Genomic DNA, 12,828 nt, shown 5'->3' with positions numbered 1-12,828 from the left:
TCCTATCCGCCTTCGCTGGTTCCCAAGTCGGCTAGAATTCCGGGCCGCGACCGGTAACTCGCGGGACCCTAAATGGCCCGCGGACCAGCCGGCGGGACCTCGGTGACCACCCATCCGCCTTCGCTGGTTCCCAAGTCGGCTAGAATTCCGGACCGCGATCGCTAACTCGCGGGACCGCAATTGGCCCGCGGACCAGCCGGCGGGACCCACTTGACTTCCCATCCGCCTTCGCTGGTTCCCAAGTCGGCTAGAATTCCGGACCGCGATCGCTAACTCGCGGGACCCTAAATGGCCCGCGGACCAGCCAGCGGGACCCGCTTGACTTCCTATCCGCCTTCGCTGGTTCCCAAGTCGGCTAGAATTCCGGACCGCGATCGCTAACTCGCGGGACCGCAATTGGCCCGCGGACCAGCCGGCGGGACCCGCTCCACTTCCTATCCGCCTTCGCTGGTTCCCAAGTCGGCTAGAATTCCGGACCGCGATCGCTAACTCGCGGGACCCTAAATGGCCCGCGGACCAGCCAGCGGGACCCGCTTGACTTCCTATCCGCCTTCGCTGGTTCCCAAGTCGGCTAGAATTCCGGACCGCGATCGCTAACTCGCGGGACCGCAATTGGCCCGCGGACCAGCCGGCGGGACCCGCTCCACTTCCTATCCGCATTCGCTGGTTCCCAAGTCGGCCACAAATTACGATTATTCGGCCTCTCGCTCTGGAAGTGCCATCGGCACTTGCTCGGAAAAGTGTCCGCCTCTTCTGGTTCCCTAGGTCGGCCGCCAAAAGCGAAAAATCGGCCTCTACCCCGTTTGGGTACCAGGGGTAGGGTGCAGTACCAACTTTGGTCTTCAGGTGCGCCAGAGCGCGATGGTTGGTCCCACTAGTCAGCGTACTCATCGACGGTTTACTCCCCTTTCGCAAAATATAGTGGGCACGTATGTGCAGGACTGTTTATTTTTATTTTGAAAAATTTTCTAAGTGCCAGCGGACGCTGGCACACGACGTGTCCGAGCCACGATGGTGCCCAGGCCGGACAGCGACGGCGAAAAAGCCGATTCTGGAAGTTTCGAATATGCCAACGGCAAAAGCGGCGCGATGTGTCCGCCTCGGCTGGTTCTCCGGTCGGCCAGAAAAAGTGAAAATTCGGCCTCTCGCTCTGGAGGTCCGACGAACTTTGGCGAATATTTTCTAAGTGCCAACGGGTGTTACACCGTAATGTGTCCGACGCGGCTGGTTCCTCCGGTCGGCCAGAAAAAGTGAAAATTCGGCCTCTTGCTCTGGAGGTCCGACGAACTTTGGCGAATATTTTCTAAGTGCCAACGGGTGTTACACCGTAATGTGTCCGACTCGGCTGGTTCCTCCGGTCGGCCCGAACGAGCGAAAATTCGGCCTCTTCGCCTGGAAGTCCGGCCGACTTGGGCGAATATTTTCTAAGTGCCAACGGGTGTTCGGCCGTAATGTGTCCGACTCGGCTGGTTCCCCGAGTCGGCCCGAAGGAGCGAAAATTCGGCCTCTTCGCCTGGAGGTCCAACGAACTTTGGCGAATATTTTCTAAGTGCCAACGGGTGTTACACCGTAATGTGTCCGACTCGGCTGGTTCCTCCGGTCGGCCCGAACGAGCGAAAATTCGGCCTCTTGCTCTGGAAGATCTGCCAACTTGAGCGAATATTTTCTAAGTGCCAACGGGTGTTCGGCCGTAACGTGTCCGACTCGGCTGGTTCCCCGAGTCGGCCCGAACGAGTGAAAATTCGGCCTCTTGCTCTGGAAGTCCTGCCAACTTGAGCGAATATTTTCAAAGTGCCAACGGCTGTTCGGCCGTAACGTGTCCGACTCGGCTGGTTCCCCGAGTCGGCTCCGAACGAGTGAAAATTCGGCCTCTTGCTCTGGAAGTCCTGCCAACTTGAGCGAATATTTTCAAAGTGCCAACGGCTGTTCGGCCGTAACGTGTCCGACTCGGCTGGTTCCCCGAGTCGGCCCGAACGAGCGAAAATTCGGCCTCTTGCTCTGGAAGTCCTGCCAACTTGAGCGAATATTTTCTAAGTGCCATCGGGTCTTGCCCGGAAAAGTGTCCGACTCGGCTGGTTCCCCGAGTCGGCCCGAACGAGCGAAAATTCGGCCTCTCGCTCTGGAAGTCCCGCCAACTTGAGCGAATATTTTCTAAGTGCCATCGGGTCTTGCCCGGAAAAGTGTCCGACTCGGCTGGTTCCCCGAGTCGGCCCGAACGAGCGAAAATTCGGCCTCTTGCTCTGGAAGTCCTGCCAACTTGAGCGAATATTTTCTAAGTGCCATCGGGGCTTGCCCGGAAAAGTGTCCGACTCGGCTGGTTCCCCGAGTCGGCCCGAACGAGCGAAAATTCGGCCTCTTGCTCTGGAAGTCCGACGAACTTTGGCGAATATTTTCTAAGTGCCAACGGGTGTTCGGCCGTAACGTGTCCGACTCGGCTGGTTCCCCGAGTCGGCCCGAACGAGTGAAAATTCGGCCTCTTGCTCTGGAAGTCCTGCCAACTTGAGCGAATATTTTCTAAGTGCCATCGGGTCTTGCCCGGAAAAGTGTCCGACTCGGCTGGTTCCCCGAGTCGGCCCGAACGAGCGAAAATTCGGCCTCTTCGCCTGGAAGTCCTGCCAACTTGAGCGAATATTTTCTAAGTGCCATCGGGTCTTGCCCGGAAAAGTGTCCGACTCGGCTGGTTCCCCGAGTCGGCCCGAACGAGCGAAAATTCGGCCTCTTGCTCTGGAAGTCCTGCCAACTTGAGCGAATATTTTCTAAGTGCCATCGGGTCTTGCCCGGAAAAGTGTCCGACTCGGCTGGTTCCCCGAGTCGGCCCGAACGAGCGAAAATTCGGCCTCTTGCTCTGGAAGTCCTGCCAACTTGAGCGAATATTTTCTAAGTGCCATCGGGGCTTGCCCGGAAAAGTGTCCGACTCGGCTGGTTCCCCGAGTCGGCCCGAACGAGCGAAAATTCGGCCTCTTGCTCTGGAAGTCCGACGAACTTTGGCGAATATTTTCTAAGTGCCAACGGGTGTTCGGCCGTAACGTGTCCGACTCGGCTGGTTCCCCGAGTCGGCCCGAACGAGTGAAAATTCGGCCTCTTGCTCTGGAAGTCCTGCCAACTTGAGCGAATATTTTCTAAGTGCCATCGGGTCTTGCCCGGAAAAGTGTCCGACTCGGCTGGTTCCCCGAGTCGGCCCGAACGAGCGAAAATTCGGCCTCTTGCTCTGGAAGTCCTGCCAACTTGAGCGAATATTTTCTAAGTGCCATCGGGTCTTGCCCGGAAAAGTGTCCGACTCGGCTGGTTCCCCGAGTCGGCCCGAACGAGCGAAAATTCGGCCTCTTGCTCTGGAAGTCCTGCCAACTTGAGCGAATATTTTCTAAGTGCCATCGGCTCTTGCCCGGAAAAGTGTCCGACCCGTCCGGTTCCCTAGTTCGGCCACATAATGTGAAAATTCGGCCTCTTGCTCTGGAAGTCCTGCCAACTTGAGCGAATATTTTCTAAGTGCCATCGGGTCTTGCCCGGAAAAGTGTCCGACTCGGCTGGTTCCCCGAGTCGGCCCGAACGAGCGAAAATTCGGCCTCTTGCTCTGGAAGTCCTGCCAACTTGAGCGAATATTTTCTAAGTGCCATCGGGTCTTGCCCGGAAAAGTGTCCGACTCGGCTGGTTCCCCGAGTCGGCCACGGAATGTGAAAATTCGGCCTCTTGCTCTGGAAGTCCTGCCAACTTGAGCGAATATTTTCTAAGTGCCATCGGGTCTTGCCCGGAAAAGTGTCCGACTCGGCTGGTTCCCCGAGTCGGCCCGAACGAGCGAAAATTCGGCCTCTTGCTCTGGAAGTCCTGCCAACTTGAGCGAATATTTTCTAAGTGCCATCGGGTCTTGCCCGGAAAAGTGTCCGACTCGGCCGGTTCCCTAGTTCGGCCACATAATGTGAAAATTCGGCCTCTTGCTCTGGAAGTCCTGCCAACTTGAGCGAATATTTTCTAAGTGCCATCGGGTCTTGCCCGGAAAAGTGTCCGACTCGGCTGGTTCCCCGAGTCGGCCCGAACGAGCGAAAATTCGGCCTCTTGCTCTGGAAGTCCTGCCAACTTGAGCGAATATTTTCTAAGTGCCATCGGGTCTTGCCCGGAAAAGTGTCCGACTCGGCTGGTTCCCCGAGTCGGCCCGAACGAGCGAAAATTCGGCCTCTTGCTCTGGAAGTCCTGCCAACTTGAGCGAATATTTTCTAAGTGCCATCGGGTCTTGCCCGGAAAAGTGTCCGACTCGGCTGGTTCCCTAGTTCGGCCACATAATGTGAAAATTCGGCCTCTTGCTCTGGAAGTCCTGCCAACTTGAGCGAATATTTTCTAAGTGCCATCGGGTCTTGCCCGGAAAAGTGTCCGACTCGGCTGGTTCCCCGAGTCGTCCCGAACGAGCGAAAATTCGGCCTCTCGCTCTGGAAGTCCTGCCAACTTGAGCGAATATTTTCTAAGTGCCATCGGGTCTTGCCCGGAAAAGTGTCCGACTCGGCTGGTTCCCCGAGTCGGCCCGAACGAGCGAAAATTCGGCCTCTTCGCCTGGAAGTCCTGCCAACTTGAGCGAATATTTTCTAAGTGCCATCGGGTCTTGCCCGGAAAAGTGTCCGACTCGGCTGGTTCCCCGAGTCGGCCCGAACGAGCGAAAATTCGGCCTCTTGCTCTGGAAGTCCTGCCAACTTGAGCGAATATTTTCTAAGTGCCATCGGGTCTTGCCCGGAAAAGTGTCCGACTCGGCTGGTTCCCCGAGTCGTCCCGAACGAGCGAAAATTCGGCCTCTCGCTCTGGAAGTCCTGCCAACTTGAGCGAATATTTTCTAAGTGCCATCGGGTCTTGCCCGGAAAAGTGTCCGACTCGGCTGGTTCCCCGAGTCGGCCCGAACGAGCGAAAATTCGGCCTCTTCGCCTGGAAGTCCTGCCAACTTGAGCGAATATTTTCTAAGTGCCATCGGGTCTTGCCCGGAAAAGTGTCCGACTCGGCTGGTTCCCCGAGTCGGCCCGAACGAGCGAAAATTCGGCCTCTTGCTCTGGAAGTCCTGCCAACTTGAGCGAATATTTTCTAAGTGCCATCGGGTCTTGCCCGGAAAAGTGTCCGACTCGGCTGGTTCCCCGAGTCGGCCCGAACGAGCGAAAATTCGGCCTCTTGCTCTGGAAGTCCTGCCAACTTGAGCGAATATTTTCTAAGTGCCATCGGGTCTTGCCCGGAAAAGTGTCCGACTCGGCTGGTTCCCCGAGTCGGCCCGAACGAGCGAAAATTCGGCCTCTTGCTCTGGAAGTCCTGCCAACTTGAGCGAATATTTTCTAAGTGCCATCGGCTCTTGCCCGGAAAAGTGTCCGACCCGTCCGGTTCCCTAGTTCGGCCACATAATGTGAAAATTCGGCCTCTTGCTCTGGAAGTCCTGCCAACTTGAGCGAATATTTTCTAAGTGCCATCGGGTCTTGCCCGGAAAAGTGTCCGACTCGTCTGGTTCCCCGAGTCGGCCCGAACGAGCGAAAATTCGGCCTCTTGCTCTGGAAGTCCTGCCAACTTGAGCGAATATTTTCTAAGTGCCATCGGGTCTTGCCCGGAAAAGTGTCCGACTCGGCTGGTTCCCTAGTTCGGCCACATAATGTGAAAATTCGGCCTCTTGCTCTGGAAGTCCTGCCAACTTGAGCGAATATTTTCTAAGTGCCATCGGGTCTTGCCCGGAAAAGTGTCCGACTCGGCTGGTTCCCCGAGTCGGCCCGAACGAGCGAAAATTCGGCCTCTTGCTCTGGAAGTCCTGCCAACTTGAGCGAATATTTTCTAAGTGCCATCGGGTCTTGCCCGGAAAAGTGTCCGACTCGGCTGGTTCCCCGAGTCGGCCAGAAAAAGTGAAAATTCAGCCTCTTCGCCTGGAAGTCCTGCCAACTTGAGCGAATATTTTCTAAGTGCCATCGGGTCTTGCCCGGAAAAGTGTCCGACTCGGCTGGTTCCCCGAGTCGGCCCGAACGAGCGAAAATTCGGCCTCTTGCTCTGGAAGTCCTGCCAACTTGAGCGAATATTTTCTAAGTGCCATCGGGTCTTGCCCGGAAAAGTGTCCGACTCGGCTGGTTCCCCGAGTCGGCCAGAAAAAGTGAAAATTCAGCCTCTTCGCCTGGAAGTCCTGCCAACTTGAGCGAATATTTTCTAAGTGCCATCGGGTCTTGCCCGGAAAAGTGTCCGACTCGGCTGGTTCCCCGAGTCGGCCAGAACGAGCGAAAATTCGGCCTCTTGCTCTGGAAGTCCTGCCAACTTGAGCGAATATTTTCTAAGTGCCATCGGGTCTCTCCCGGAAAAGTGTCCGCCTCGTCCGGTTCCCTAGTTCGGCCACGGAATGTGAAAATTCGGCCTCTTGCTCTGGAAGTCCTGCCAACTTGAGCGAATATTTTCTAAGTGCCATCGGGTCTTGCCCGGAAAAGTGTCCGACTCGGCTGGTTCCCTAGTTCGGCCACATAATGTGAAAATTCGGCCTCTTGCTCTGGAAGTCCTGCCAACTTGAGCGAATATTTTCTAAGTGCCATCGGGTCTTGCCCGGAAAAGTGTCCGACTCGGCTGGTTCCCCGAGTCGGCCAGAAAAAGTGAAAATTCGGCCTCTTCGCCTGGAAGTCCTGCCAACTTGAGCGAATATTTTCTAAGTGCCATCGGGTCTTGCCCGGAAAAGTGTCCGACTCGGCTGGTTCCCCGAGTCGGCCAGAAAAAGTGAAAATTCGGCCTCTTGCTCTGGAAGTCCTGCCAACTTGAGCGAATATTTTCTAAGTGCCATCGGGTCTCTCCCGGAAAAGTGTCCGACTCGTCCGGTTCCCTAGTTCGGCCACATAATGTGAAAATTCGGCCTCTTGCTCTGGAAGTCCTGCCAACTTGAGCGAATATTTTCTAAGTGCCATCGGGTCTCTCCCGGAAAAGTGTCCGACTCGGCCGGTTCCCTAGTTCGGCCACATAATGTGAAAATTCGGCCTCTTGCTCTGGAAGTCCTGCCAACTTGAGCGAATATTTTCTAAGTGCCATCGGGTCTCTCCCGGAAAAGTGTCCGCCTCGTCCGGTTCCCTAGTTCGGCCACATAATGTGAAAATTCGGCCTCTTGCTCTGGAAGTCCGACGAACTTTGGCGAATATTTTCTAAGTGCCATCGGGTCTCTCCCGGAAAAGTGTCCGCCTCGTCCGGTTCCCTAGTTCGGCCACGGAATGTAATAATTCGGCCTCTCTGAGGTACCAGGGGAACGCATTTAGGTACCAGGGGTAGTCGCTGAGGTACCAGGGGTATGCATTTAGGTACCAGGGGAGACCACTACGGTCTGTTGGTCCCCCTAGTTAGTGTACTCATCGGTTTACTCCCCTTTCGCAAAATATAGTCGGCACGTATGTGCAGGACTGTTTATTTTTATTTTGAAAAATGTTCTAAGTGCCAACGGAAGCTGGCACACGAACTGTCCGAGCCACGATGGTGCCCAGGCCGGACAGCGACGGCGAAAAAGCCGATGTGTGTTTGATGGAAGTTTCGAATATTTTCAAAGTGCCAACGGCACTTGCGGGGTGATGTGTCCGCCTCGTCTGGTTCCCCAGGTCGGCCAGAAAAAGTGAAAATTCGGCCTCTTCTCCTGGAAGTCCGGCCAAGTTTGGCGAATATTTTCTAAGTGCCAACGGCACTTGCGGGGTGATGTGTCCGCCTCGTCTGGTTCCCCAGGTCGGCCAGAACAAGTGAAAATTCGGCCTCTTCTCCTGGAAGTCTGGCCAAGTTTGGCGAATATTTTCAAAGTGCCAACGGCACTTGCGGGGTGATGTGTCCGCCTCGTCTGGTTCCCCAGGTCGGCCAGAACAAGTGAAAATTCGGCCTCTTCTCCTGGAAGTCTGGCCAAGTTTGGCGAATATTTTCAAAGTGCCAACGTCACTTGCGGGGTGATGTGTCCGCCTCGTCTGGTTCCCCAGGTCGGCCAGAACAAGTGAAAATTCGGCCTCTTCTCCTGGAAGTCTGGCCAAGTTTGGCGAATATTTTCTAAGTGCCAACGACTCAACAGCCGTAAAGTGTCCGCCTCGGCTGGTTCCCCATAACGGCCAGAACAAGTGAAAATTCGGCCTCTTCTCCTGGAAGTCTGGCCAAGTTTGGCGAATATTTTCTAAGTGCCAACGACTCAACCAGCGTAAAGTGTCCGCCTCGGCTGGTTCCCCATAACGGCCAGAACAAGTGAAAATTCGGCCTCTTCTCCTGGAAGTCTGGCCAAGTTTGGCGAATATTTTCTAAGTGCCAACGACTCAACCAGCCTAAAGTGTCCGCCTCGGCTGGTTCCCCAGGTCGGGTACCACAAGTGAAAATTCGGCCTCTTCTCCTGGAAGTCTGGCCAAGTTTGGCGAATATTTTCTGAGTGCCAACGACTCAACCAGCCTAAAGTGTCCGCCTCGGCTGGTTCCCCATAACGGCCACCAAAAGTGAAAATTCGGCCTCTTCTCCTGGAAGTCAAGCCAAGTTTGGCAAATATTTTCTAAGTGCCAACGACTCAACCAGCGCAAAGTGTCCGCCTCGGCTGGTTCCCCATAACGGCCATGAAAAGTGAAAATTCGGCCTCTTCTCCTGGAAGTCAAGCCAAGTTTGGCAAATATTTTCTAAGTGCCAACGACTCAACCAGCGTAAAGTGTCCGCCTCGGCTGGTTCCCCAGGTCGGCCACCAAAAGTGAAAATTCGGCCTCTTCTCCTGGAAGTCTTGCCAAGTTTGGCGAATATTTTCTAAGTGCCAACGACTCAACCAGCGTAAAGTGTCCGCCTCGGCTGGTTCCCCAGGTCGGCCACCAAAAGTGAAAATTCGGCCTCTTCTCCTGGAAGTCAAGCCAAGTTTGGCAAATATTTTCTAAGTGCCAACGACTCAACCAGCGTAAAGTGTCCGCCTCGGCTGGTTCCCCAGGTCGGTCACCAAAAGTGAAAATTCGGCCTCTTCTCCTGGAAGTCTGGCCAAGTTTGGCGAATATTTTCTGAGTGCCAACGACTCAACCAGCCTAAAGTGTCCGCCTCGGCTGGTTCCCCATAACGGCCACCAAAAGTGAAAATTCGGCCTCTTCTCCTGGAAGTCAAGCCAAGTTTGGCAAATATTTTCTAAGTGCCAACGACTCAACCAGCGCAAAGTGTCCGCCTCGGCTGGTTCCCCATAACGGCCATGAAAAGTGAAAATTCGGCCTCTTCTCCTGGAAGTCAAGCCAAGTTTGGCAAATATTTTCTAAGTGCCAACGACTCAACCAGCGTAAAGTGTCCGCCTCGGCTGGTTCCCCAGGTCGGCCACCAAAAGTGAAAATTCGGCCTCTTCTCCTGGAAGTCTTGCCAAGTTTGGCGAATATTTTCTAAGTGCCAACGACTCAACCAGCGTAAAGTGTCCGCCTCGGCTGGTTCCCCAGGTCGGCCACCAAAAGTGAAAATTCGGCCTCTTCTCCTGGAAGTCAAGCCAAGTTTGGCAAATATTTTCTAAGTGCCAACGACTCAACCAGCGTAAAGTGTCCGCCTCGGCTGGTTCCCCAGGTCGGTCACCAAAAGTGAAAATTCGGCCTCTTCTCCTGGAAGTCAAGCCAAGTTTGGCAGATATTTTCTAAGTGCCAACGACTCAACCAGCGTAAAGTGTCCGCCTCGGCTGGTTCCCCAGGTCGGCCACCAAAAGTGAAAATTCGGCCTCTTCTCCTGGAAGTCAAGCCAAGTTTGGCAAATATTTTCTAAGTGCCAACGACTCAACCAGCGTAAAGTGTCCGCCTCGGCTGGTTCCCCATAACGGCCACCAAAAGTGAAAATTCGGCCTCTTCTCCTGGAAGTCAAGCCATGTTTGGCAAATATTTTCTAAGTGCCAACGGCTCTTGAGCCGAAAAGTGTCCGCCTCGGCTGGTTCCCCATAACGGCCACCAAAAGTGAAAATTCGGCCTCTTCTCCTGGAAGTCAAGCCAAGTTTGGCAAATATTTTCTAAGTGCCAACGGCTCTTGAGCCGAAAAGTGTCCGCCTCGGCTGGTTCCCCAGGTCGGCCACCAAAAGTGAAAATTCGGCCTCTTCTCCTGGAAGTCAAGCCAAGTTTGGCAAATATTTTCTAAGTGCCAACGGCTCTTGAGCCGAAAAGTGTCCGCCTCGGCTGGTTCCCGCGGTCGGCCTTCAAAAGCGAAAATTCGGCCTCTTCCCCTGGTAGCCCTGCCAACTTGTGCGAATTTTTTCTAAGTGCCAACGGCTCTTGAGCCGAAAAGTGTCCGCCTCGGCTGGTTCCCTCGGTCGGCCCCAAAAAGCGAAAATTCGGCCTCTCCCTCTTTAGGTACCAGGGGCTGGGGTACCAGGGGGAGGGTGCAGTACCAACTTTGGTCTTCAGGTGCGCCAGAGTACGCTAAATGGTCCCCCTAGTCAGCGTACTCATCAACGATTTACCCCCCTTTCGCAAAATATAGTCAGAACGAGCATGGGGGGCGCATAATTTACCCCACAAAATGAAAGGGCCCGGTGCCGAGCGCTTGGTCATGGCCGCCAGCAGCGCCCCTTGCTCGGTGGGAACACAACACGCAGGGTTGCACAGCACCCTGGAAGGCACAAAGAGAGTGAAAAATTTTCTAAGTGTCACTCTTGACGAAAAATGTCTAAGTGCCTCTCTTGACGAAAAATTTCTAAGTGCCACGCTTGACGAAAAATGTCTAAGTGCCACAGCGCTCGAAAATTTCCTAAGTGCGAGCACGGCTGTGAAATATTCAAAGTACAAGGAACGCTGGCAGAATCTCTCGACGGCCGTCTGCTCCCGGCGGCCGCCGTGAAGTCTCCCCTCCCGGGGACGGCTGTCTGCTCCCGGCAGCCGTCCTTAACCCCCTCCCCACACGTTGGACGAACACCAGCCGAGGGCGAAAGGCTCGCGGTGTGGAAGGATCGTGGCCACGGCTAATCTAGCGATGCCCGCGTTGGACGGTCACACCGCACGACAGAGCGGGGCCTGCATCCGGCGCGAGGCGGCCTTCAGGCACGTGGCTCGAGACGACCTCACCCGCCCTAGCCCGGAGCGGAAAGACTTTGAAATTTTCAAAGTCCAAGGAACACTGGCAGAATGGGAGGACCGGCCGCCTCCTTAAACACAGGCCGGAGAGATGGAGCGGGATCAGCGGCCCGCGCGTTGAGCGAACACCGGCCGAGGGCGAAAGGCTCGCGGTGTGGAAGGATCGTGGCCACGGCTAATCTAGCGATGCCCGCGTCGGACGGTCACACCGCACGACAGAGCGGGGCCTGCATCCGGCGCGAGGCGGCCTTCAGGCACGTGGTTCGAGACGACCTCACCCGCCCTAGCCCGGAGCGGAAAGACTTTGAAATAGTCAAAGTCCAAGGAACACTGGCAGAATCTCTCGACGGCCGTCTGCTCCCGGCGGCCGCCGTGAAGTCTCCCCTCCCGGGGACGGCTGTCTGCTCCCGGCAGCCGTCCATAACCCCCTCCCCACACGTTGGTTGAACATCAGCCGAGGGCGAAAGGCTCGCGGTGTGGAAGGATCGTGGCCACGGCTAATCTAGCGATGCCCGCGTTGGACGGTCACACCGCACGACAGAGCGGGGCCTGCATCCGGCGCGAGGCGGCCTTCAGGCACGTGGTTCGAGACGACCTCACCCGCCCTAGCCCGGAGCGGAAAGACTTTTCAAAGTCCAAGGAACACTGGCAGAATGGGAGGACCGGCCGCCTCCTTAAACACAGGCCGGAGCGACCGAGCGGGATCAGCGGCCCGCGCGCAGGGTCTTTGAAATGTACAAAGTCCTAGGGACAATGGCAGAATCGCTCGACGGCCGTCTGCTCCCGGCGGCCGCGGTGAAGGGACTGTACACCCCACCCGGGGACGGCTGTCTGCTCCCGGCAGCCGTCCTTCCCCCCCACCCCACACGTTGACCGACACCGGCCGAGGGCGAAAGGCTCGCGGTGTGGAAGGATCGTGGCCACGGCTAATCTAGCGATGCCCGCGTTGGACGGTCACACCGCACGACAGAGCGGGGCCTGCATCCGGCGCGAGGCGGCCTTCAGGCACGTGGTTCGAGACGACCTCACCCGCCCTAGCCCGGAGCGAAAAGACTTTGAAATATTCAAAGTCCAAGGAACACTGGCAGAATGGGAGGACCGGCCGCCTCCTTAAACACAGGCCGGAGCGACCGAGCGGGATCAGCGGCCCGCGCGGAGGGTCTTTAAAATGTACAAAGTCCTAGGAACAATGGCAGAATCGCTCGACGGCCGTCTGCTCCCGGCGGCCGCGGTGGAAGGACTGTACACCCCACCCGGGGACGGCTGTCTGCTCCCGGCAGCCGTCCTTCCCCCCCACCCACACGTTGACCGACACCGGCCGAGGGCGAAAGGCTCGCGGTGTGGAAGGATCGTGGCCACGGCTAATCTAGCGATGCCCGCGTTGGACGGTCACACCGCACGACAGAGCGGGGCCGCATCTGGCGCGAGGCGGCCTTCAGGCACGTGGTTCGAGACGACCTCACCCGCCCTAGCCCGGAGCGGAAAGACTTTGAAATTTTCAAAGTCCAAGGAACACTGGCAGAATGGGAGGACCGGCCGCCTCCTTAAACACAGGCCGGGCGAAAAATATGCGAATGTTGGGCGGAAAGACTTTGAAATATTCAAAGTCCAAGGAACACTGGCAGAATGGGAGGACCGGCCGCCTCCTTAAACACAGGCCGGGCGAAAAATATGCGAATGTTGGGTCTCATCCAAGAAAGGGAGTTACCGGCCGCCTCCTTAAACACAGGCCGGGCGAAAAATATGCGAATGGTCCATCCAAGGAAGGAGGAGCGGCCGCCTCCTTAAACACAGGCCGGAGAGATGGAGCGGGATCAGCGGCCCGCGAACTGAGCGGCCGAGGGCGAAA

The sequence above is a fragment of the Syngnathus floridae genome, unplaced genomic scaffold, assembly GCF_059516105.1.
Source record: "Syngnathus floridae isolate MCC-2025c unplaced genomic scaffold, RoL_Sflo_1.0 HiC_scaffold_336, whole genome shotgun sequence".
In the NCBI taxonomy this organism is placed as follows: domain Eukaryota; kingdom Metazoa; phylum Chordata; class Actinopteri; order Syngnathiformes; family Syngnathidae; genus Syngnathus; species Syngnathus floridae.
The sequence above is the reverse complement of the archived record's forward strand: the minus strand, read 5'-3'. Positions refer to the sequence as shown.